The 13,535-nt window shown below is 40.7% G+C and overlaps 1 protein-coding gene across 1 annotated transcript in view; it reads left to right on the forward strand.

The window, feature by feature from the left end:
• Nucleotides 1–8,267: 8,267 nt before the first annotated feature.
• Nucleotides 8,268–13,535, forward strand: part of kcnj5 (potassium inwardly rectifying channel subfamily J member 5) — a 30,661-nt gene continuing 25,393 nt past the window's right edge. The window contains exon 1 of the mRNA XM_031290879.2: nt 8,268–8,518. The gene's annotated coding sequence lies outside the window, so the exon portion shown is untranslated. The remainder of the gene's footprint in view (nt 8,519–13,535) is intronic.

Raw genomic sequence — 13,535 nt, forward strand, 5'->3', positions numbered from 1 at the left:
ACAATGTTCTCAATGCTCGAGTTCATGTGTAGAGTCCCTGGTGATACTTCGAGCAAACTTTCATGTTGTGTCGAGCCTTCTTAGTGTTTTAAAAATAGTGATTTTGATGCTATCATAGCAGTACCCTTAGTAATCCCATTCAAAAGGCCATTTGACCGAAAAGCGAGAATACGGTCAATCTTAAAAGTGACGCTTCCGTCCTAATTATGCTATTAAACGAAAGTTTGACTCGGGTACATTCACACACTTTAAACACTTGCACACTACTTAGTCTGTTAGTAGTTGATGGTGAAATAAGTCACTATAAAGGATTTGATTTGGCTATTTTTTATTAAAGGAACCCATTGCTGTTGCTGCTCCTGTCATGCCCATTATTTTTCTTTTTTAGAATTAGTTTTTTAAAGACTTCAGTTGCAAACCACATCTAACTATTTCAAAAAAGCAAGAAAAACATTCCACTGCAGTCAGAATTAATATTGAAATGTAGCCTTGAGCATCGGGCTAAAACCTTTTATTTAATTCTGGTGTAAATAGAAACAAACCCTTATTTTTAAGTTTTTAAATAGTGATCCAGGCGTGCTTTGCAACACATGACATTTGCTATGTGGCTTCATATTCTATGATTTGCTTTGGTTGAACTGAATAGATCTATACATGGGGATGATGGTTGCACGTGCGTGCGGAAGCAGAGTGTGTGTGTGTGTTTGGGGGTATGAGGGGTACGTACAATGATGGCAGCCATTTTGCTGGGTCATCAGGTCACTGAGCATTCATATTCCATATCCATCATTCTCAGAGTAAAAATGGCAAAGTGCTTAATGCAAAAAATTTCAATCACAAGCTGTGCAATCTGCTTGTGAAGCATTTGCCTCTTGTGATGATACAAACATGCTGCGGAGTATTTCTCAGCCGATGTCAATGCCCTTCGCTGCCTTAATGTCAGCGTGCATTTGTGCAATACCACCTTATGGACAATTACGAGATGTAGGCATGCAGAAAAAAGCCCATATCTGTGCATCCAGTATTGATTTCTTTGGGTACAATGTGCATAACAATGGAAGCATTAGGACTTGGGCTGTCAGGCCTGAACGAAAAGCCTGGTCAACAGGGTTTGTAGAGATTTTCCACTACAGGACAGTCCACCTACTATTGGCTTCATCAAAACTAATAGAATTGTGTATGTTTTTACCATGCCATACTGCATCCTTTCATAACCACGGTTGATCTCTAAGACTGTCATAACCTATTTCAGCTTCATAAGCAGATGGATGGTATGTGACTGCAGTATGTACAGTAGGCAATGAAGTGTAAGATTAAATGCATGGCATAAACATTAAAGGGCAGCTATGTTAGATGTGTTCTGCAGGGCGATCAGTTAGAGTTATTTGTTTCTTAAAGAGCAGGTGTGATTCTATGTGCCCCGTGGACATGTGTAGAGATAAAGGGACAAGTAAAAACCTTGGAATTCATGACCAGGAATAAAAACTAAAAAAATTGTATTTATGTATTATTTTCCTAAACAAACAACCTGGATTTAATGTTGATGTACTGTATGTCATGACTTTATATGATGGTAATTAACTGTAGGTGTGTAAACTCCATGCAGAGGATCTTTGGGGCACCTTCCTCTGCTGAATCAATCAGCAATTTGGAGGTTTCCATGGTCACAGGGGCATCACACATGTATTTTTGTCCTCAACTCAATATTCTCAAGTCACACTATGATATTGTCTTTCTTCTTTCTGCCATACAGCCCAGCTCTCAAAGGACTTCTGCCTGATTTAGCAGCCACGTAGCCTGAATAAGCAACAATGAAAGGAAAAGTAAATACGAAACCCCTTTTATAAGCTCAAAATCACCTCTCTCAATCCGCCTCTTTTTTCACCCCGCTGCGCTGCTTGGCATGGTCATGTGTGGAATGAGCGTCAAAACAATTTTGTAAGATGTAAAGTGACACCCAGCGACAAAATCCACAAGAGAACACTGACCTATTGTTCTATTCCAGGGATTATACCTTTTCTCTTTGGGGATACATTCAGCAACAATATCACAATTCATACATTTATACTTATTTTATGGCTGCTTCCTGTGTGTGTGTTTGTGTGTAAAATTTATATTCACTAAAAGAAAAAAAATGATGTTACAAAGACCAATCTCTGCTTTGCAGTGGTTATAATGACGGCCTGACAGCACTTTCCTGCATATTGAAAAAGCACGTGTGTGAGAAGAGAAGGTGTCTCTAAAATTGTTTATTAATACACTCACATGAATGTTTTGGAGCTGGAGAGTAGCAGAGATCTTTCTGTCTGCAGGGATGCTCAGAATGTATACAAGACTTTGTCTCTCAGTAAGAACTCAATCTGACAGCAGTTCCCTGCAGACTATATGTTTTTAACACACAGCCATTAGAGGAGGAGGTTGCCCTAAAGCATGGATGTCAAAGCTTTTTGACATTGATGGACTGAAGCATATGGAAGAATGGGCGAGTGGGCAACAGACTGAAAAAGTCAAGTGGACTATTTAATTTTAAAAATAGGGATTCCAAGAATTGACATCTTCATAGTGTTGGAATGTTTCCCCAAATTATAGCTTTGATGATTTAATTAGGTAGAATATTAGTCACACATGCAATTGGACTGTTAAACTCAAATAAACATGCTCTTGACATAAACATTAATTAAGGAAGTAGAAAAAAATAATAATAATCTGTGGTCTGTGAATATATACCGCTAAGTCTGCTATTCATAGAGCAGGGCACATCAACCCACATGATCACACACAAGACTTGGAATAAGATGCAAATGTTTGCAAGTGATGACAACAAAGCAAGATTAATTCAATTTTGAGTTTTAAGGGACCGTTCGGTATTTATGGAATGGACCACCGGAGGAAAATAGGGGAGGGTCATGTCTTTTTTCATTTTTTGTTGAGGGGAAGGTCATCCAACATTTTTTAGTCTGGGCGGGGGGGTCACCCAACTTTTGTATTCATGAAAAGAGCAAAATTTCAAAGTGGCTTGTTTGGTGCATATTTATCCATGTAGCTCTCAGTCTCGGCCCCCTAGCAGATGGGTCTGACCGCATACGAGGAGTTTGCTAGGGGCTCAAACGAGTAATTGCATTGTTTAAAAAATGAGTGGAATAATTACGTCTGGCATGACCAGATATTTTATAAATATCTTAAATAACACAAAACAACTAAATGGTGGTAGGTAATACATCACATTTCATATACTGCTTTAGTAAAAAAAATATTATCTGGCTGATGATGGGAGCAGCAGGATGCAAAAAACGAATGTTACTGTTGCACTAGTCTGGACATCTTGCCGTGCCAACCTTGCAATAAAGGTTTCCTAAATGCCATGTATATAAATGTGATGTCAGCTTACTAATTGATTGCAGGTTTTGTGTAGATTTGGATTTTTATACGTTTATTCCAGTTTGTTTAAACAGCGAAGTGGAGAGGCCTCGTTCAGCTGTTTGGAGCTGGCTGGTGAATGTGACGCTCGTATGCCTTGCTGGATACACCGTATCATTTACCTTTTTGTGGATCTACTGATCGCCGTGGATTACTTTTTTTCCATGTCATTGGATTACGGCAAAATACGGATTGTTTTTTTCAACGTGTCTTAACGTTTTATGGTGTGACTGCGCTTCGTTTCTGCATTTGGAGAGGCATCTCAACAGACTGTAGGTCCAACACTGATTGTTCACCGTTACATTTTAGTTGAATTTAAGCGTCTGTCTATTGCGTTCCAAAACAGCCGTACCGCGATTGGATTTCATAAGGGCGAATTGTTAAATTGTTACAATGTAATTTAAAATCTGCTTTAAAAATAAACATATATGTTTTGGAATATAATGTTCAGCTTCGGCACCTTTACCTATGTGCTAAAATATACATTGACGAAGCCTAGTAACAAGTCCATAGCAACCAGTGTTGAATTGTTATTTCCCATTGTCATTTGCTGAATGGTCTTAATGTTTTATTGTTTTATTTCATGTGAATACTAGTTTACTAGAGGAGGAACTTAGTATTTGAAGTAATGCAGTAATGCATGAAGTGTGCATTTAGTTTGTTGTGTTGTGTTTCCACAACAATGTTAGTGAGTAAATCTACTGAAATGGCCACCATGCCATAACAGAGGAGTGTGATGTGTAAGATGAGAATGCAGAGGTTAACTCCTGTACGTCATGGCTGTAAAATGGCATCTGTACTTCTTTGCTAAGTGCAAACTTGCACGCGAGGGGAGGGTCATGCCTCTTTTTCAAATCATTTTGGAGGGTCATAGGAAAATTATTACTGACGAGGGGAGGGTCAAGTCTTTTTAGGTTAGAGGCCACAAAACTCCTCCGGTGGCACCTTAATTAAATAACGAACAGTCCCTAAGTTTGAGGGAGAAAATCTAAGCATTCACCAATTTTATCAGCCACTTATTACATGTAGCTATTACAGAGAGAGACCAACAGAGAGATGCTGCATGCTTCAACCTGCTTTAGACGGTCACTAACTGATGGATTGTGAACAATAAAAACAATAAAGAATAAAAACAGCAATCTGCTGTTTCATTATTACAGCTTGTAAAACCATTGCAAATGTCTCAGATCTGGCATATGCTACTGTATAAGAGTTTACAATTCCAGAGTAGCAAAGATTCAAGGATGCCCCCAAGATAGTTGTAACAGCTAAACATCTTCCAAGCGCAGAGCCTCGGCCAGTGATTGTATTTAATCACTTATTGCTATACCTCTTTCCTCCACATGGTGTCACCGTGTCTAGACTGTGTAGTGGTGTTCAGGCCAGGATCAGACACACACTGTTCGACCAATTCATAATATAGAATATAAACACTTATGGTTGATTCTTGGACCCAATGGCATCTACATGCCAAAATATTCTAATAAAAACCTTGACAAGGTTCTAAATTAAAAAACATTTTCCTATGAGCCAATGAGAAATAATCCAGGCTTTGTAGTTGATTAATGTTTAATATGTCAGTTTAAACAATGTTTTTTAATGGATATGATGTTATACAATGCCTACAGATCTGCTTAATTTTAAGACCTCCACTGTGGAATGTTCCTGTGCTCAAGATGAAAACATGCATACTGTACAGTATTTCTAAATTATGTATTCATATATAACAAGCACAATGTTGCGCTGTAGATCTTCACACTCACATAATTCATAATTGAAACACTAATAGATGTAGTCATTCCCTAAAGTTAACCTTCCTTTTAAATGGTGCTGCATTAATATATAACATAGGGAGTTCATAATAGTTTCTGCTTTGCTCCTAAATCTGCATTTGTCTTGCATGTTTTATGCGTTGTGCCAATATGTTAACATTGATGAATTAGTTTAAGGTAAAGCTCTGCCAGCTCGCTCAGATAGATTGTTCAATAATTTACACACATTCCATTGCAAACATACCTTGTCTCTTCATGCATTCACCAGCTCTCCATGCTATTAAATGTCGGCCTCCAGCTTTGCTCTTTGTGTAACACCAAATGCAAAACAGGCCCTTGGTTTAGCAGTTAAATATTTTAGATAATACCATGCATAGTGCACATTAAGAGCAGCTTCAAACACAACTTCAGCATTGCTGCTAAACTATTCAGTAGTGAAACGTATGACACATTTGTTCTCTTTCTTAGGGTATATCTCAACGCACACTCTGACACACATGCTCAGACACCCAACTTCCTTCATTATGCCCTTGTACTGATATGTTCACTGTGGTTGTCCTCTGATTTCCATCCCCGCACCTTTGTGTTCCTGGCTGCTTGTAACAATGCAGTTCATCGCGGTGCCACATGCTCTGACAAGAGGATCAATCAGAGCTAATGAAGCCTGGGAGGAGGTGAGGGAAAGCAAAGAGGGATGGAGCCAAATAGGGAGTGAATGGGAGAGCAAGGTTGGGGCAGTGGAGTGTTGGGGTTGCCAGTGCCAAGGGAGTTAAGAGAGGATTAAGAAAAAGTATACTTCCTCCTTACCTCCTCACTCCATGCAAGGAAGAACTAATTCCTCCTTCCACAGTTATGACATCTGAAAAGATGGGGGTTTTTTTGCATCTGATGACCATGGCCTGACACACGTTGTGGACTATGAGCTGCTGTTGCTGATTTGGACTGAGGCATTTTGTATGAGAATCTACACTGACCCCTAATATCTGCTATCATGAACTGTTTTAGCAGAATGGGAAAATCTATTATTTACATAATTTATTTCCCTTTCACAATCTCTACATGTTTAGATTCAAGCCACAGTTCACATGTGATGCCTATTTATTTTTTAGTCTGCAAGAAGAATACCAAAAATAACACATTCCCACAATGATACAGGAACTAGAGTTCATTTTATTTCAAATGGAAATCTCTTTACTGATGAATATTAAATCGGACTTAGAACATACATAATACTATTTGTATTCATCCTGCAGTCCACTTTAGCAGTATAATCCACAATGTGATCATTCTAATGGATCATCTGTTAAATCGCCAATGAAGAACCTATTATGTTGTGTTAACATTATGCAAATCTAATGTCTAATGATGTACACTATGTAACACATCTCGTCGTTACGTCTTCTTCCAAGCACTTGTAACAATGAATATGCCAAGAAGCTTTATTAATGTGTGAATAATCTGAGATGGTACAATCAACTGAATTGATTTCAGCAGAGCCAGTAAAGGTGAAGAGAGGGGGCTCTGCTTTGATCAATAATGGTGTCATATCAGGAGGGGAAATAATTACACATGCCCCGGATCTGAACCACGAGGGGCTTATCCACAGGCAGGATCTACGCAGCGGTAACGCCCAAGGACCTGAATTTTTACAATTAACATCACCATCACTTCGTAATCACAGATGAGATTAGCACCGCTACCTCGGGAGCATGTGTGAGCGTGGCCCAGAACTTGCATCCCATAGCCTAATCCCAAGCTTCTCATTATTGCAGCCTCACCCCTTGATATGCTCCATAATCTGCTGTCATTGGCTCCCCGGCTGGTCAAGGCTGGTAAAAGAAGAAGTGTCTCCCGGCCATCTCGCTGTGCCTCTGCGATTCAGCAGGGAGGGGGGTGGGGGGTGTGGGCACATGCAGGAACAAGGGGGCTGCAGAGTCATAAATCTCCCAAACTCAATGCAGGAATTACATGTAGACGCTTTCTGGTGAAAGCTGCTTCTGTCGCTCCTCCCCCCCACCTATCATCGTCTCCCTATCTTTCTCTCTCTTTGCTCTCATTCTCATTACTCCTCTTCTGTTATGTCATGTCTACATTCAATTTTCTCTATGCCTAATAACATCTCAGTGTCAAGTAGGCTATCCATCCATCCGTCTCTGTCTGCACTGTATGTCCTCTTATGTGCACACACTTCCTGATCGTAGATCACACTCTTCCCTATCGCAGAAACCGAAAAATAATTTCAAATAGGGGGGATAAATGAGCCAACATGCTCCATTCTGCTGTTAAGTTTTATGAATTTGTTTTACTTTTGACCCATGCCTAATGAGCAAACCTGATTTGTAGACGACATCTGAGGAGAAATGACTTGCTCCCCTTTACCTTGTCCTTTTCACGCTTCTCTCTTACTTATTTGTTACTTCCTTCCTCTTCTGCTCTTTCTTTGTCTTGCTCTGCATGTTTTTTTCCCCCAAAGACTCTTTTCTCTGCTTCCACTTTATATCTTTCTCAGACCCTGAGGGCTTTTTCTTCAACTGCAGTTTTCAAGCAATTGATTATACTACACTCCTCTTCACCATTGCTCTTTCCCTGTCTGCACCCCCAACACACACTCTCATCTCTCTTTTCCTACCTCTGTGTACACTGGACTTTTTACACATATTGTTTCCTACTTGTGTCATTGCCGTTGCAGCAGAGAGAAGGGAGCCATGTGGTGGATGTATTCTTTCTCTCTCTCTCCCCCTCTCTCTGTCACACACACACACACACACACACACACACACATATACTGATGCTTTGTGCAAATAAACAAACATTCTTATGAAGGACAAATCATGTGAGACAAGAGGTCCAATCTCTGTGTGGAAGTGAAGAGAGGTGCATTCAAGAGAGAGCACACACATATTTCCATCCTTTCCATCTCTTCTCTCACCCACTCTGCCTCTCTCTCTCTCTCTCTCTCTCTCTCTCTCTCCCTATCCCCCTCAGATACACACACATACACACACACACACACACACACACAGACACGCACGCACGCACGCACGCACGCATGCACGCACGCACGCACGCACACACACACACACACACACACACACACACACACACACACACACACACACACACACACACACATGCACAGACAGACCCCCCTCTCACACAGGAGTAGATAGAGAGCGGTGAAGAGCAGAAGGAGCTGGGTGGCAGGAGAGATGCAGGAGGGTTGTTGTTGATTGAACAAAGCCAGGAAAGGAGTGCGCAGTCCTGGGGAGAAGAGCAGCTGTGAAATGCCTCGAAGGGAGCCTGCTAACAACTCCTGCAGAGACCTGAAGGTAAGCCTTGTGCACCGCTGATGGAGAAAAAGCAGAGGAAGAGACAGAGATGCAATAGAGGAAATGGGTGTTTTTTAAAGCCGCTGATGCATGGTACGACCGTGGCTCTACGTCCAAGCTGCCTCCTCTCAATTTGTCTGTGGATGGCATTGCATGCTGTGATTGCATTATGTGTTTCTCTGCACAGCTACAAATCCCATCTGGAGTGGCTTGCCAAATAAAAAAGAGTGCATTACTTGAACGAAGATCGAAAACTATGAGAGTCAGGTAGCTAGAAACAGGGAGACAAGGACAGATTGCACGTGAAGACCTGAGACAATGCAAGCCACTTCAAGAACAAGAGAGCAGGAAAAGGAAAGTGATGATGGGAAAAGTGGCTGGATTACCCTCCTCCATCAGCTACAACCTTAATCATCACATCTTGCCTCCTTCATCTTATGTCACTGCAGAGATTCATAGATCATCGCCATGCATCTACTTGCCCTCATAGCGGAGGCAGGGTAATTAAAAAGGCAATGGATTTCTCTGACGCAAGCAGAGAAAAGCCTGTCAACACTCCTGCTGTGTGTGCATACTCGTGTGCTGTGCTGTAGTTCTCTCAGTGCCATGCAGGAGTTTTACAAGCGCAGCAGCAGGAGCAAACCTGGACTCAATGTGGATTTATATGTGTGTTACTTTAAGTGTGTGTGTGTGTGTGTGGGTATGTGTGTGTGTGTGTGTGTGTGTGTGTGTGTGGAGGAGGGAGTATTTTACCACCAACACGCAACACATCATATTGCAGCTCTTACATATTTCTATACCTTCAATAGAAGCGTGAGATAAAACGATGGATACAATGTAGTCACAGCTGTGGGCAGAGTTTTTATGAATATTGTGGGCTACATCTAAAGTATTGAGATAAAATCATTTATATTGTTTCCCTTGAAACACTGTCTCTGGGCTGAGCATTAGGGCTAGGATGTCTGATGTACACCACTATTTTCTCCTCCTGGGCTGAGCAGCCACATTAATTGAGCGCTAGTCTATATCCATGACTTTCCACTTCCGGGATTGCTCCGTTGCTGTCGGAAATTCTGCCGGATTTCACTCTTTTTAGTTGGATGTTTACTTCCGTTTTGTCTGTGTTGATATTTTAAACTCCGGTCGATTTATGAGGACTATTGTAGAGCTGTCCCAAACGATTATTTTTTAAACGATTAATCTAGCAATTATTTTTATTAGTCGACTAATCTAACGATTAATTTTTCAATTAGCGATTATTTTCCCATTGCTCAATTATTAACAATTTACACAAAACAAATTTCAATAAGGTTCAAATCTCTATTTATTAAAATTGTTTAATACTGCACTGTTCAAGTAAAATTAATTTTTAGTGCAACCTGAAGCCAGATGTAGGCTATCAATCCAACCACAAAATAAAGTCACTTTCAGGAGGAATACAAAAATAAAAACTTAAAGTAAACAGAGCAAGTGCAAAAAGAGTAGCCTGTATATGCTTTTTTTAACAGTAGGTAAAAATAATGAATAAGCTCTTGTTTAACATCCAAGCTCTTCTCCCTTTAATTTAACTTTAATTATTTTTATCTAAAGGCTGGTTAAGCACTGCAGGGAGGAGAAGTGGGACAGTTTTTTTTTCAGGGCTTGAGACGAGAGTGCCTGACACGGGAGGCTCCAGGCTGCAGCCATACAGTCTCGAAAAGAGGCCGGTGGGTCCTCTAACTCTTGTGGGTTGCCATCACTCTCCACACTCATCTTTTCGTGCTGCTATCTCTGACTCACTCACTGGACCGTCGACCTTACAAAAAACTGCATGTATGCGGAGGAGCTCGGCTAGTTTCAGAGCTAAGGCGGGGCTACAGATTAGGTGTCCCTAGAACCCGCGCATCTAACAGCAGTTCCGTATTACATTAGTTCCGCATTACATGAATTAATTTGCACGCAAGTTTTATTTATTTATTTTATTTAGTGACGCGTTGACGCAAATTATTTGTGTCGACGCATTTACGTAATCGATGGTGTCGACTACATCGACAAATCGTCCCAGCCCTAGACTATGGTTAACTGCTCCTCAGATCTCTGCAGGGTAAATCCAGACAGCTAGCTAGACTATCTGTCCAATCTGAGTTTTCTGTTGCACGACTAAAACAACTTTTGAACGTACACGTTTCACCAAAACAAGTTCCTTCCCACATTCTATCCCGGTGCTTAGCACCACCCATGACGATTGTGATTGGTTTAAAGAAATGCCAATAAACCACAGCAGTTTTTTTCCCATCCCGGAATGCCAAGGGGGTAAGCTTCGCTGCAGAGCTCGAATCTACTATGGCGCCATTTTGAAGCTTTTGCTACAAAGCGATCACCCGACGTTAGCATTCCATTGACTGCCATTCATTTTGGCGTCACTTTGACAGCGAATAACTTTACATCTGAAGCGTTTAAAGACTCTATTTGTCCATTATTTATTTCTAAAGAAACACGACAATGTATAAAAGGCTCCATTACCTTGTACCTCACGTTATGGCTCCGTAGCAGATGCTTTTGTAAAAATAGGCTAACGATTGTGTCATAACCACGCAACTTACTGTCGTATAGTAGAGGAATTACCGTATAGTACAGGAGGAGCTCGCAGGCAGTTTGGACTTACATTAGCTGTTTAAGTTTAATTACTAATGTTAACTAGCATTTTAGTTAGCAATAATTAGCCTGTGTCCATGTTATCTCCTTACATATACCTACGCTCTCCATCTCTGCAAGATTGGGAATGATTGAGATTTCTCTTGGCACAGCTACCAGAAGACTTACAACTTTCAGACAGGTTGCTCACGTCACATTTACGTCGTTTCTCTCAGTTGGAGGCTGCGCAGTAACGCTCAGTGCTCACCGGAAAAGTGCTTCTAAAGGCCTTCACTGGTCTCCGTCCAGAGCAACGGGATCTGTTGGTCCATTCTTATATACAGTCTATGGGCAAAGCGAGACTAATTGAGTGCAGTTTCCCCAAAGCTCCTGTCCTTCCTGGTATTGTCTCATCAGGGAATGTCAAGCATCAAGGCAGTGAGTGGACTCAATCATCATTTTTTTATATATATTCTCTTGCACACCGGGGAGGAATAGTAAGTGCAAGCCATCTCTGCTCTCATCATTAACCAAGTTTTTATAAATGGTACATTCTCGACTCAAACCCATTGGAGCGAAATGGAAAGCCTAGTCTAACAGAATGATTTCTTAATGCTGGCTTTGCAGCAAAACCTGCCTATTTGTCACACTTCAGGCTACTTTTATCACTGTAATCTACCATGACTCTTCTCACAGCAGATTGAAACGTGGTTGGTTATTTAAAGGGAATAGGGTAAATTGTGAACTGCTAAGATATAATGGATTTTGATAGATGGCCGTTTGACCTTATTATCAGGGCTATCAATGTAGCTGCAACTCAGTGCTGTGCACCTTGCTCCCCTCCTGCTCGGTTATTATCCATGTCCTGATCTCACTCACAAATGGACAAAAGAGGGCAATGGGCAGATGCAATGCTCTGCAGGATATTAGGAGACTCAGATGAGAAAACACTGTGAATAATTAATTTGATCTGTTTATTTAGTCATGACTGTGTGTCTCGAGGGGATGTAGGGAAAGTTATGTTTTTCAAGCAGATCCACACTCTAATACCGCAGCAGCGCATGTGTGTCAAGAGCTTAGCCAGGCGTGAAGATTGTTTTTGTATTTAGTGCCCAGGAAAATATGTGTGCATGTCAGAGTAATGCATACAAATACAGTACTTTTTGCAGGGCTGTTGATAGACCTATATGAAGATGCCTAATTTATGCAACACTACTGAATTAGTTGTACATGTGTATATATTCTCCTTCACATCTAGTTTGTATACTTACCTGTGTGAAAAATAACTTTGTGTATAATTTAAAAGCCATAACCTTGCACTTTGTGAGCTATATATGAATACAATCCAGTCTCTTGGTATTTACATGGAACAGATTAGCAGCATACTATTTCCTACACAATCATTTCATCCCCCAAGTAAAAATCACAGTTTATGCTCTCATAAATCTGTTACAGATGCAAATTCAAGCCCCTGTGTCTACTGACACCGTTTTTAAAGAGTCACCTACAATGTTTTTGTACCAGATGTATGGTGTGTCCCACTCACTGATGGGCAACAACTTCACAATGCATGTATTTCTCCGACAGTCCTGTCACACATAAAGTTGATACAGTGTGCATAGAGCTGCTGCTCAGTTCTACATGCAGCACAAACAAACCTTCACCTTCTATTTGGCAAAGTGATGACTGTTTCAGAGATCACCTCCTATATACCAACATGAAAGTGTGCATACACATGCACACACTTCCAGAACCCCCCATTTAGATAAGAGATAAGGGCAGAAAATACAGTTTGCAGGCTCTTGAGGGTTTTATGTAGGTGTCTTCTGTAAAATCATCAACAAAAAAGTAAAAATGACTGCCTTCTTCAGGTTGCCTTGCTCCCAATATCTGTCAGTGTGCTCATCTGCAACATTTATACCTTTCAGGTGGTTTGAAAAGAATATCATTAATGTAGCAAATCTACCTGCAAACCAGAAAGACTATTCAGTGTAATATGTCACAGATTACATTTTGACAACTGTAAAACTGCACTCCAGTATACATTCCATGTCCAGGTTAACTAGCTGTCAATCTGCCAAATGGCTCATGTTCTTATCTGTCAGCAGCGGATTATTTGGAATAAAATGGAGGTTTTATTTTGTCTCCTGCTCCTGGCTTACCAGTGGGGCTAAACCAGCCTGCATCTGAAGGTATTTTAAGAAAGGAGGATCCTTCTTCCTATTCATAAGGACTCGTTTGTTAAGCACGGCAGACAATAGCAGAAATGCGTTAATGTCTCGTGTCCAGCTGATAAGCATTCAGGTCAGGCCAGTTTAAACTAAATCACATTTGAGTATTGTGTTACAAGATCCCTGCATTCACACAGTGTATGCATTTGTAAGTATCATACATCCTATATGCC

This window comes from Sander lucioperca, chromosome 8 (genome assembly GCF_008315115.2).
Source record: "Sander lucioperca isolate FBNREF2018 chromosome 8, SLUC_FBN_1.2, whole genome shotgun sequence".
Lineage (NCBI taxonomy): Eukaryota > Metazoa > Chordata > Actinopteri > Perciformes > Percidae > Sander > Sander lucioperca.